This window comes from Saccostrea cucullata, unplaced genomic scaffold (genome assembly GCF_032062105.1).
Source record: "Saccostrea cucullata isolate Sc308-1 unplaced genomic scaffold, CSIRO_AGI_Scuc_v1 ctg784, whole genome shotgun sequence".
In the NCBI taxonomy this organism is placed as follows: Eukaryota; Metazoa; Mollusca; class Bivalvia; order Ostreida; family Ostreidae; genus Saccostrea; species Saccostrea cuccullata.
Window position 1 is genome coordinate 173,495 of NW_026935833.1, and position 14,693 is coordinate 188,187.

A 14,693-nucleotide genomic window follows, 5' to 3' on the forward strand; every position below is an offset into this window, starting at 1 on the left:
TGGAATATTGAAAACAAACAAATAAAAAGAGGTTTATATTGAGTCTTACCGATATTGACTTAGTACAAATGTTAATGCATGGTAAACTTGTAAATTCAGGAAAGAATGATTCAACGGCGTCGGAAGCAAATTGGAAAAAAGGGGGTGGCTAATTCAAAGGAAAAAATTCAACCTGAAAAAAACTTGTCAAAAAAAGAGGAGAATTTGACCATTGTCCAAACCTGAAAATCCTATTTCGTGCGGGTAGAAGAGGGGGGGGGGGGTTAGCTTCGAACTTTTTTTTTTCAGTTACCACTTACCCATCTTTTCATTAACACAGAAACGTGCCTGTTGAAAGTGTAAAATGTTACCTTGAATTAAATTTCATAACTATACGAAATTAGAGAAACAAAAATGCAAAATTGCATTGTTGAAACTACTGCTTCTAACGTGTTGTTAATCATAATTTAAAGAAGTATTCCCTAGGTATTCGTATTTTAATGACATAAATTCTTAATGTTTTTACCGGTGGCAATGAACAGTTCTTCGTTTGAGGACACTTTAATTGCATATTGGAAACATATTGGGATCCTGCATAAGTTAAAATGTGTAAATTTTAATAGGGAATCAGATACTTTCCAAAACATAGGCTACATGAAATAACACAGACCAGGTGGCATTTTTATATTAAAAAAAAAACGGGGGGGGGGGGGGCTTCTGTAAAAATCTGCCACCAAAAATCAAATAAATATTTTTTTAAAATAAAACGATTGATTGTTATTGTTAAATACCGAGTCGGCAAAATTTCAGCAGTATTTTGGCGGCGAATACATGCTTTATTGAATAGATTACAAACATTCCAAAGACAATTTGCTTTAATTTGAAAGAATTCATGAGAGGCTATATCATTTATATATCGAATGTAGCTTCCATGGAAATTCTTCGATAAATTTTATTACATTTTGTTATACCTTGTATTTGTTTTATTGAGTTAATAAGAGAGGCAATTGTCAAAAAATTTTAATAGCTGATTTTTTTCCTTATTACAAATCCATATGGAGTATTAAAAATAATTGATCAGATAAGACTTATTCAATCAAAAAATAACAGATTAAAATGGTAAAATGGTTATGTGCGATAGCTTTTACCATGCCTGATTAGAGTCTTGGTATATGATACATTTAAAGAAATCTCACAGCACAACCTTTCTATTTTTGTTCCCCCCCCCCCCCCCACCGACTATCCGTCCATCTACATGTACCAATAGCCGTCTAAAATATCACGTTTCCAAGATAACTTGCAAAGTTTGAGACAGTGCAATATAGTTTGCCAAGATAAAATAATTTTTAGTGTTGATTAATTTACGTAGGACGAGAATTTAAAACTGACACTGAACGCATTATTTTCACGTGTAAAATATACAGAATTAATATATCTGTTAGAAGATCCTGGAAACTCTGACGAGAAGCAAAGAACCAATGAGGGCGCTTCTTACAGTTAGAAGGTGGGACTTATATAGTCAATCAGGCGATTTGAGAATTTATAGGATATAAAAAACCAACAGATTTCGTGTCGAGATCGTCATGCCATACGGAAAGTCCAAAGTGACGGACACCCCATCACTATATAATGCTGTATATACTCGCGCTTTTCAAGCAGGTATATTAAAAAAAATAAGGTAAACGTGCAATTACAATAACCGTATAACCGAAGTAAGTTTAGTTGTACTGATAATTATCACCTGTGGTCCACCGTAATATACGCTATTGTTCATAAATTTATTCTAATTTCCATGATTTGCAGCAGTCGAGGCAATATTTTGAAGCAAATTTATTGAGATGAGACAATAAATATTTATCGAATGGGTTAACATAGAGCCGGATTTTCCTTTTTCAGAAGTTAACATGATTACAGCTTGAATCGGAGTACAAATCTCGGTTTACCGAGATGAATTTTCTCCCGCTAGACAGGGATAATCGCGATTTAGCGAGATGATCTCGCTAAAGGGGATGTGTTCCCAACCTGTTAAAGAATTTCATAGAAATTTCGTTTTTATTAACCGCAGCAACATATTCATAAAACAAAAACCGATATGCAGAATTATGTATCTTAGTGTAAACTTGTGTGCCAAGTTATTTTGAAATCGGACCAAAAGTAGAAGTAGCATTGTATATAAAAATATGCACACAAATTTCTATTTTTACACAAAACACATTTACACCTTTCATCTGAAATAAAACCGATACTAAATTATCATTTCAGTATAGTCTACTTGTGTGCCAAGTTATATTGAAATCTGACAAAAACTGCAAAGTAATTTTGAAAGAATTTCACAGGAAATTTTTATTTTTAGTAACCACTGTTCCGAAATCAGAAACCGATACTATACATTGTTTGCTGATATTCTTTGTCGGTCAATATCTCTATGAAATTTAGCTTTTTTCAAAACACATTAACCGATGAAGGGCGAGGTGAAAATTGTACGAAGATGGCTAAATATTTTAATTGACCGAAAAAGCAGCAATAAGTGTTTTAAAATATTATTTCTTTGATAAAATGATACAGCTTTCTTGTTTGCATTTAATTTTTTTCCAGTATTAAATACAAGAGAGAAGCAGAATCAGAACATAAATAAACCTTACCAGTCGTATCAATTTGGAATGTTTTTTATCCAAAATTGTGAATTTTTCAAAAATAATATACATGTCAGTCTTTTTTAGTCCTTAGGATAGATTTTGAAAGAAAGGATCTCTTATCAGGTGAAAACTGACTGCCAATTGTAAAAATTGTTGTTAAGTAAATGTGTTGGAGGGGGTTTACTGCATCCCTCTGTACCACAGTCACCCAGTAAATATATATTCGATTATGTTTTGTTCACATATTCAATAAAAAAAAGTCATAGTCATTTAAATAGCTTTGCCAAAACAATTTGCATCAATTTGGAATATGGATTATTTTATAGATCAATGGTAGAGGAAAGCGTCCTTGTATTTCTAGAACGTCACGTGCAGGTCAATGGAAAACAAACATAGTTGCTGATCTCAGCCAATCTTAGATGGAAATTATTCAATCTATAATAAACAGAATTACTGTATCTTATTTCAACTTGTGTGCCAACTTATATATATTGGAACTAAGTACATAGTTAAAATGAATTTCACAAAGATTGCTATTTTCAAACCATGTTAACATCGTTCATCGATTTAGCTGAAATTAATAGTGAACACAGAATTATGTACCTTAGTGTAGTATCTGACCAGTAGAGCTAATAAAAAAACCCCAACAATATCAATTCCTTGGCCTACAAGAGCTAACATTCCAATCTCTGAGTTCACAACTAAGTCCTTTTTACTTTTGCTTTTCCTTGTCTCTTTCCCTATGGTACATGTAAAAATAAACTCCATGACAGAATTCTAAGTCCACAATATCATTATGATGAGCAAAGTACCTCTCATTCAAAAACTTTGTGAATTTCCTGGAATATCACAATACTGGGCACAAAGAGCTAAAGGGTGGAGCTATATATTCATTCACTATCAAATAAATGAGTGAAAATGCATTATTTTTAAAAAAAAATTCCATTTCCTCTACACCTTCTACAGTATTACTTATGAAACTACTAAGTACATAGTTATAATGTAAAACACAGAGTGCCCACCCCCCCCCCTCTTCCAAATATGGAATTTTTCAAAGTCCAAAAGGGCAGCTATTTGGTGTAAAAAGAGGGCGACAGTACAAAACAAATTCTTTGAAAATCTTTTCCTTTGCATCTGATATATCTGTATACTAAGTATATATATATATATTTATGATGAAAGGTGCCTCTAGCAAAATGGAAAATGAACAGAAACTGCAAATAATTGGAATTTTTCTGGGGGGGGGGGGACATACTCTGTCAAAAAAATAAATGAACAAAACTTGACTTTGATATTATCTGATATACCATATTTGATGAAATAACATTTATGATGATAAAAAATATGTGGCCCCAGGGTCTGTGGTTCCTGTGGGGTGGGAAGAAAATGCATGGTTTAGAATGGAAGTGCATTTTTCTCTTAGTTACTCTGATCTACTTATGGTTGTTAACTGACTATCTAGTAAGCATTGCTAAGTGTATAATTATGATAAGCAATAGTACCTCTTTCAAAATCGTGATTTTCATGGCCTCTGGTTAAAACACAAACTAAATTCAATTGTTGGAAAAAAATAGAAACACTCTTTTTTTCAATTTTACAAGCCATTCCCCATGTTTTTGCTCATTATCTTGAAATAAGAACTCAAAATTACTTTCGAGAAGCCATGAGCCCTGTATTTAAAGTAAATACATACTGGTACAGACAAGAATTTGCAAAGTAACGTGGAATGGGCCATTGGCATGGTTTGTGTTGGCGTTCTGATAGGGAACCACACACTTTACTGTGCACACTTATTGAAAGAGGTCTTTCAGATGATGATTGTGCAGAATATCTCTCAAACTGGGCCAGATAGACTCTTGGAATGACAGCTTCCCATCCCGCTGGTAAAGATGAAAAAGGAAACTCAAAGAAAGACATTTGGCCCCTACCCTGAAGGATCAGCTCCTCCTCCACCAGAAGAGAAAAATCCTCTTTTAAAGTTACTTACGGATGTTTGTGAATCTCAGGAATCTTTACTAGAAGACCATCTCATTTTATCAAACAGAATTAATATTCATTGATATTCCGATTAGTCTTTAAATTCCCAAGCATAGAGGGAGATCACCAAAGCGGGTGTGTAGTATGGAGTTTGGAACAGAAGACAACCCTGGTAAAACTCTTAAGTTGTAAACCTGCAGTTGTCCGAGATAAAAATAGCTTATTAAGACTAGAATTGGAGCGAGATCATCCGCACATTGTCCAGCATTCCCGATACCATACTCAGGGTTGGAGAGCTAATGGTGATGTCTGAATCGTTCTTTCTGAAAAACAATCCAGATAATCCCTCTGCTGATGAAATAATTGCTACAAAACGATATGTCTCTCGTTATGCATGTAAAGGAAACAAGCCTACAGGAGCACTTGTTGACCTTTTTCATAATCTAGCTAACAACCAAAATGAAAATCCTGGTGCCAATGCCAAAAGTACCTGTACAAAACTGCTTATGAATACTGTTAAACGGGACCTTTCTAGTGTTGAAACCTCCTTGTCTTCGACTTTTCCGTTGCAGTCATCAATGAATCTCTCAGGTTCTAGGGTTCTTTAAAAACTGGTTCTACTGTCACACGACATACACGTCTTGATAAAGACCTTCAAAGACATGAAAATGATAAAAGTTCCTGGTACCACTTCATTTGCTAGTCTGGAAAAGTCCCACTTATTTCTGGCAGTCAAATTAGAGCCAAGTGGTCCCTAAATGAAGATTATTGTCGCACTATGATACTGCTCCATATGCCAAACTGGAGAAACATTGATGAATTAAAGGATAACAACAGCACATTTACAACAGTTACAAATTTTCACAAACTTTCTACCTTCTGAATTTTGTCCAAATTTTGTAAGGGCAGATGTTGAAAGGGCAAGACGGCATGAAGAGCCTGAGGCGTCAGACTCAGTCCCAGAGGAAGATACTGAGAATTCACATTCAAGTTCCCAACAACCTGAATGGATTGACCTCCTTGCGCCAAATCCTGATTTCGATTATGAAAATCCAGATTTAAGATATAACGACGGAGGACCAGATTATGACTAGACTAGGGAGTCCATTTCTTACCTTAATAAAAAGGCATCAAATTCATTGAAAACCTCAATGTTCAAACTGCAGAAAATGTTTCTAGCAATACATTAGATCTCCCAATGTGTCTTATGAATTTTTGCATGATGAGCAAACATTTGCTTACAACATATTTATGAATGCTCTCTTAAAATATAAAAATCAGTCTTCAAATTTTCAGCCTCTGAGGATGATTGTTGCTGGTACTGCAGGTTCAGGGAAAAGTTTTCTTATAAAGTGACTTGTAAGTGACCATCAGAGAGCTCTTTCATTCGAACAATGCTGTGCGAGACCTCTGTCCTACGGGTAACAGTGCAAATCTTATTTCTGGTGTCAAATTACACAGTTTTCATTACATTCCAATTGGGACAAAATCTGCCAAGGAAATGACACCCCCAGTGAAAACTACACTGGATGGAATATATTTGTCGCTATGCTATGAGTATGGGTTCTATGTCTTCTTCATCATGTGGTGGTGTACCAGTGGTTGTTTTTCTTGGCGATGATGTTCAACTCCCTCCTATTTGTGATTCTCCTGTCTAAAACTGTAAAAGCACTAAGCCTACTTCACTTCATGGTGCACTTGTCTGGAAAAAATTTTAAACTGTTGTCACTCTTTCAAAATATCATTCGTCAAAATAAAAGCCAGATAAAACAAAGAGGCATTTGTCATATTCACAAGCTAAATGGCTTCAAAATTTTCAATGGGATTCCTCAAAATTATAACTCATGGCCAATCATTATTGGACAGAATGACACAAAATGGTTTATTTGTTTCTCCTATCCATGCTGAAGAATGGGAACACAATAAACAGAAACATCTAAAGGTCAATGAAATTTCTACCATTTCCAGAATCAAATCAATAGACCAAGTACACTGGTCCTCCATTTATTGACAGCCATCCAAAACTTGTGCCAGTTGTTGCTGTTGCTGCTTTAATTGTAAAAGGAAACAAATACCACTTACAAGTAGGTCAGGATGGGGAATCATTATTAATCGCTGCCAAGGCATGACAATAGGTGATGGAGACACAAGCAGATATACTGTCATCTATCCTGAAATAACGCCTTTGGGTCCAGAAATCCTGGAGCATTTTTTGTAGCTCTATCCCGAGCAAAATCTGCTGGTGGTGATGAAGTAGATCCTAACTTTGATTGGCATCCCCATGTCCTAGTTAATGAAGACCGACTCTGCCTAAAAGTTTGCAAAGATACCATGAAAACCCGCACGAAGGAAAGTAAAAGGCAACAAATGCTTATAGACACCACCAAAAGTACTTACTCTCATCTCTTGCAAAAAATTAATTTCCTTTATGAAGAATAAAACTCTTAATTCCATAGATCTTTTGCACATTAACTCATGTGCGGGTGACATGACATGGCGACCCCCTATAGTTTCTGTGATTGCAGACCCTTAGTTTCTGTGACTGCCGACCCTTAGTTTCTGTGACATTCTTAATGCAATACAAAATCTTTAATAATAGATTTTAAATGGGCTGCATATTTTTGTCCCCCACTTTCGCGAAAGTGAGGGGACATTGAATCTCATTTGTCTGTTCGTCACAAAACTTTAACCCTGCCCATAACTTTTGATTTAGTGGAGCTATGACTTTCATTTTTCACATGTGTATTCCTTGTGACAAGACCTTTCTTTGGGTACCCCCAAATATGACCTTTTGACCATGACCTTGGAGTTTGACCAACTTTAACACAAAAATTCCTAACTTTTACTTTGGTCATAACTTTTGAATGGTAAGTACTAAGACTTTCATATTTCATATCTGTATTCTTTGTAGCAAGACCTTTCATTGGATACCAACAACTTTGACCTTGGAGATTCCCATACTTATGAAAAAACTTTATCCTTGACCATAATTTGAATGGTTAGGGATAGGGCTTTCATACTTCACATCTGTAATTCTTGTGGGAAGCCCTTTCATTGGATACCAAGAACTTTGACCTTGACTTTGGACTTTCATATTTCACCTATGTATTCTTTGTGCCAAGACCTTTCATTGGTTACCAACAACTTTGACCTTTTGACATTGGAGATTTCCGTACTTATGAAAATACTTTAACCTTGACATACCGTTTGAATGGTAAGGGCTAAGGCTTTCGTACTTCAAATATGTAATCCTTGTGAGAAGACCTTTCATTGGATACCAAGAACTTTAACCCTTTGACCTTGACTTTGGAGTTGAACTACTTTAAAAACCTTAGCCAAAACTTTTGAACGGTTAGGGTTAGGGTTTTCATCCTTCATATATGTATTACTTGTGACAAGACCCTTTCACCTGGGAGTTTTACCTACCTTTCAAAAATTTATCCTCTACTATAACTTTTGAACAGGTGGTGCTAGGGATTTTGTATTTCACAATCATATTTCTTGTGAGAAAAACCCTACTTTGGGTTATAATATATTTAATTTGCATTTAAGAAAAGTTTAATCTTCGTTATGTTGCCATACAGGGTCATCAGTGTTTCATAAACACATCTTGTTCCTAATATATTGAGAGGAGATAGGGCTTTCATATTTGACATGTGCATTACCTGTGACAAGATAATTCCGAGCATGCTATGATTTCTTACCCATTGACCTTGACCTTCACGATTGATATTATTTTTTTAAAAATCGACTTCAATGATAATTTCTAAATAACTGAAATATGATAGAGTGTTCATATTAGACACAACTACTGAAACTAGCTGGGGGAAATTTTTAGCCGGGCTTATTGCAAAGAGCAAGCGTTCAAGGGGGAGTCGCCATTTTAAAGTTGCACGTGCAAAAATCAATAGTTCTAAATTAACCGCTTTTAAAGATAATACAAACCGCTTTTGAGATAATACAAACGCTAAATAAAGCAACAAAAATAAAACGAAGTTTTATCTATATTTTTTTTACAGTGTTACCGTAGTTCTCTACACATGTTTACATTCAGCTGCGGTACCAGATTAATTCTGATTCTGACAAAATCGGACCGTGGTATTATTGAAAAACTCACTGTCAGTGTCTTATGTATATTAATAGTTTTAAAATAATTTTTTCATCAGAATATAAACGTTTCATGTAAGAAAAACTATAAATATCTTTCTTTGATTTTTTTTTTATTCTATTGACAGTTTATTACACAGGAATATAGCATGACGAAATACTTCAAAGTCCCGCAATTAGTTTAGGAACAGAAATATATAAGAAAAATACATTTCCTAGTATTTTGGGGGTATTTTTTTACTTCTACAAATATCAATTTCATTAAAGGCCTCTTCTTCTTACGTTATAAAGCAACTTTAATCTGTTGTACTATGTTATACATCATGTACTACAGGTGCTCATTGACATTTTCTCTTTACATGTTAGAAACTTTATTTTAGTACATTTTAAGCTATATTTTTGCTTCAAGTTATTATACTTCAGATGATCTGTTTCCATTTACATCACGGAAAAGAGAATGCATGTAAATTTGAAGCATTTTAAAATATTGAAAAAAAAACAACTTTATTTTCATTCCAAATGTACATACAGGCCTAAAAGGTATGAATAAGTGTTAAAAATAAAAGACTGTATGTAGAAAATCAACTGAAATGTATGCATCAAAGAACACAAGAACATATTTTTAAAAGCATTCAAGTAAATTTTTCAAAAAACAAACAACCATGGGCCATTAATCGACATTTATTTATAAAACATGAGCACAACTTACTAAGATATATTCACAAACTCATTGTGTTACCAGTTTCTTTACATTCATTTCCATGTTCATTCATGATAAACAATCGCCTCGGTTTTCTTTTAGATGCCACCTGACTTTCTAGAACTTTCAACAAATAGCGAGATCGGACATAAACCGAAAGGATTTGCACATTTTGTTTTTTAATCAATGGCAACAGCTTATTTCTTTTATATCACTTAAATCAAGTTTGGATTGAATAATTTATTAATGACGTTTTATGAAATAAATAAGCGCTAGCTTGTCGTCAGTTTTTTTTTTAAATGCCAGTTACTTAGATCTGCCACCACTTTACTCTCTTCGGTGCTATTTCGAGGCTGTTAATGGAATATGAAAGTTGACTTTTAATTAAATTTACGATAATTACTATGCGAGTGAAATCTGAATATAGTTGACGGACATCACCTTACACCTAGTGTATTCCTACAGGCTTAAGGAAGAACTCTTGTGCAGCCGTTTCAGAGTTTATTTGCAAGAATTGTTAATTTATAAGTATAGATATGTCATAAAAAATAACATCTCTTCCACAAAGACACCGAAAGCGGGGGACCACAATTCTTTGAATTTGTTTGTTCTTTTTCTTTGTTAGAATATCATTGTAACATGAAAGAATTCTTCCTAAAAATCAGAATTTGATGCAAGGATGTCCATAAGCACTAATAATACTCAGGCCTACACAAATAGAAAACTGTGTAAAGACCTTTTCTCATCTTTTGCAAAAGCTTTTCCTGTATGAAGAACATAGACCTTTAGCACAGTTAATCAATAGGGTGTGGGTGACATGCCAGTCGCTAACCCTGAGTTTCTGTGCCTTATGTGTAATTCTACTTTATATTTTAAATGTAATTCTTTAAATGAAGACTTCATAATTTCCTCTCAATGTTAATAAATTAAGACTTTGTCTTTAACCTGAAAAAGCATGTTACAAAAACAAAGTAGTAAAGGAAGACAATGAAATTACTTGGGATGCCATTTCCAATCAAATACTACAAAATATCATACAATTCTATTGTTACGTTATTGTACAATTACTACTTTACTTTAAATACAGTTAAACATGCTCATAAGTGCATGGGACGAATTTGCTTTGTTATCAGTGGTTATAATCGTAATTGGTTATATCCGTTAAGTTTTCAATACATTTTAAAGGTTTATTCCCTGAACATCTACTCCCTATATAAACAGTATAATTATCACACTCAATTAAGAGGCCCTCTGAGGGGTACAGGTGGAGTTAACCTGTGTTTCTTGATTCAACATTCTGAATCAGATAAACTTATTCATTTTTCTGATAAAGAATATGTACCAAACCACAATTTATTTGATTAAATAACTATAATTCAAGACACCAAACAAGTGTTTTTTCATATAAATATTTTTATGTTTATTTCAGTACATTTCATTACAAGCACTATGACACAATATATATGTAAAGTGATAACAAATTTTATTTAATTTTTAAAGAATGGCTGAGATATGCAAAAGATAGAGATGGGGGGCGGAAAAAAAGAGCGGACAAGAAAAGAAGGGAGGAGGAGGCTAGGGAGAGGGAAGAGGAGACAGAGGAGATTCGGGAGAGGAAAAGTGGCAGTGTCCAACTTTTTTTGTGTTAGAAGATAATTTTATTTTCCAAAGTCATGGGGAATGAAAAACAGTTTGCTGTAAATGTCAATTCGTTATAGGCATTTTCGCTATAAGCGTGTTTTAGTGTAATAAGTTTTCATTTTCTTTGCAGAACATGCGGCACATAATTTTTGCCCTGGATTCAAGAGGTGCAAAACTGCAAAATTATCTGCAATTCAAAGAACTATTTGATTTTTCTTATACATATCATGTCATTGTTCGACCAGGTGGTAAAATTTGCCACATCAGAACTCTTGTTGATCAAAAAATATATCGAATTATTCAATTTAACAAATTGCATAAGATATGGGTTGTTATTTTCTGCTGGAATTTGCAATTTGACAAAGATAGTCATCCATGCACATGGTAAAGAGATTGAATACATTCAATCTCATGAAAATGAGCAGTCCATTATATCTGAATTTAAAGATTTACTAATACATTTCCAATCACACAATTTCAATATTTCCAATGGAAAATTACAGCAGTCTGTTTATTCTCTAGAGGACAGAAAAGTGCAACAAAATAAAATTAGAGGAAGATTTAAAATTAATTCTTCCTTAAGTGAATTAACAACCCCTGTAAGATGGGACAGGGATCTGCTTATTTGTTTCACAAAAAAATGTGGTAGAAAAAACGACAAAGTTAAAAAAAAGTTGTCAAAACATCATACAAGGCTTTGTACGATGGAGTCCATTCAAATGAAAAACTTTCAAACAAATGATATTATTTCATGCTTTAGTCAGTTACAAACAGCATATAATTTGTAAATCAATTAGAAAAAGCAAGTGAAACTGAATCAGATATCGACACGCAAGAATCTTTATGAGAAATTAACTTTGAAAGATTATGAATTCCTATTTAAACTACATAATTCCATTTTTCTAAAGAATATCATCTTCGCTAGCCAAGGGTTTCTGATACGCTACTCTCCTCATAAACCTTTGGCCTACGGTGTTCATAGAAATTGGGATTTTTTTCCAGAGTTCTGATTGGATTTCAGTACACCCAGGTCGACCAATCAGCAATTGTTATTTGTAAATGACGATATTTGCGTTCGGGATACATCTTCACTCTTTAATCTCGGAAATGAAAAACGCAAGTAAACAACAATCCGTAAGATAACATTCAATTCTATGAATAGCCATGGTGTCATCCAAAATCTTCTAAATATGTGATTAAGAATCTATATTGAAGCTTCAGATTTGTTCTATAAATAATGAATAAACATAACTCAATTATTGCTTCTTAATTATTCTTGAAAAAACTTTAATTTAATTTTTTTAACACGTGTCTTTATTTCTGGCGATGACGCAATCTGTGCGTACCTGATAGATTCGAGATCATTTCTTTTGACTTCACCGTATGCCAAAGCGTATCAGAATAGCAATATATCAGAATCAGAATATATATCAGAATTAATGTCATAAAAATAAATATTTCTTTACACACTGAAAGCAAAATAACAGTAAAGAGAAGAATTCTGCAGTTTTTGAGGCATATGCAAAGGTCAGTGCAGATTTCAGCTGTAGAAATGATTATTTAGATCAAGACAGCTTTTAAAGGCTCCGCATTCACTAATGGTCACACCGTCTGAACATATTAAATGGTAAAATAAATTCGTTTTTTTAAGCATCATGTTAAAGTATTCGCAGAATAACAAAATGGCGGATTTTTTTTAAAGTTTCAATTTAAAAAAATGATTCTTACCAAACTTTAAAATTGGTCGAATTGATCAAATTTAGAGTCATCTCCCGTTTCCTTATCACATGAACAATGACCTAATCTGATGACGTATCAATGTTTTCGTCTTCTTCTTTAAACCATCGGTGATTTCCAACATGGGACACAGGTCAAAAGAAATAACTTGTTTTTGATATAAAACGAGAGGGACACAGGAACTGTAAAATTGAGAAGTTGTTGAATTTGTCGGAGTCGACAATTACATTTGTAGTTCTACATGGTAAAGATTTACTACCAAGGGAAATGTTGAAAATTTGGAACGACTTTACCAGTCCCCAGAAAAACGCGCTAAAATGTAGTGTCGCCGAAGGCAACTTCGGTATATATGAGATCGCGTGAGCGATAGAAAAAAATTAAATACGTGATTTTTTTGGCCTCTTGACCCCCAAATCGAATTCTACGATTAAAAGTTTAATTGTAAACTTCGTTTTTAAACGAAGTTTTAACCTCGTTCTCTCAAAAAAATGTGTTTATTCATGGAAAAATCGACATAGAATAATTCTGAACGATGCGCGTGCGGCGCATGCTTAGTGTCTTTTCTTTCGGACTTAGCCTTAGATCTGGGGACCTATAAAATATAGTCTACCCAATAAGAAAAACGCGCTAAGTGGCTATATGAAACGAAAATTATGTCATTAGTACGATTGCTTGACCTTTTGTTAACATTTATGTGAGAGTTTTACCACTTAGTAATTTTACCGGATATTTAGTTTATTAGTTGATGATTTATTGTTCATCTTTAAATTGTTAGACAACGTCAAATTTTGGTTAAGTTATAAGTTTTGTTTAAATCTCGGGAGCACTCTGACTTAAAAGCGAATACTACTGATACAGGCTAATTAAAGGTGTGGCTACCTTTTGGAGGGTGAGAAAAAAGGCAGCATTCTGTAGAATTATGTAGTCGAATTGAACATGAGGGCGAGACGCTCCTGTAACGTGACGTGACATACTTAACTTGACGTTACGTCGAGGTCTCCCCGGCTTTTACAACTATCCATGTTCAGAAAGCTCGTGTTACTGCATTGGTTATTGGAATGTGGTGTAATTTTCCAGTACTGTTGCATAATGTTTCTATATTATATTTATAAATATGTCTATTGCTTGCTTTCATCAAATCACGATAAAATTTAAGAAAGAAATTCCAAACTTTTGGAACAACCCTCATATGTTGCAACCACTATTGAAATAATTATATCAATAGTGGTTGAGAGTGCATTTCAATAGCAAACATACTTAGTAACCACTATTGAAATACAACCACTATTGAAATAATTATATCAATAGTGGTTGAGAGTGTATTTCAATAACAAACATAGGTAATAACCACTATTGAAATAATTGTTTCAATAGTGGGTGAGATTCATTTCAATAACAAACATAGGTTGCAACCACTATTGAAATAATGTTCACTTTTGAAATAAAGATATCAATATGGATTAAATTATGGTTTTAGTTTTGAAGTATTTTCAGCAACTATTAAAATAATTATTTAAATCACTTTTGAAAATATTATTTCAATTACTATCTAAATCCTCATTTCGCAGTACAGTTAAGGTGCGCAATGGAAATATCGACTACATTTTGTATTTAAAAATGTATTCGTAATCGGGATGGCGATTATTTTTAGTAAATTATTTATATCGGATAATTGTAATTATGATTAACAACTATACTGGACAAAAAAAGTTAAGGATCATCAAATTTAATATGTTTTACAAATACTGTATCATAGAAAACAGAATGCAGTTTTAATTTTAGTATCATATTTTAAATTTAAAAAAATGAAAATTAAACATTGGATGTGATAAATTTGTTTGAACACACGATATGAATTGTTCATTACGGTCACTTTAGAATTCAGCATGTTGGGGGTAGACCTGAAAATGAGATTT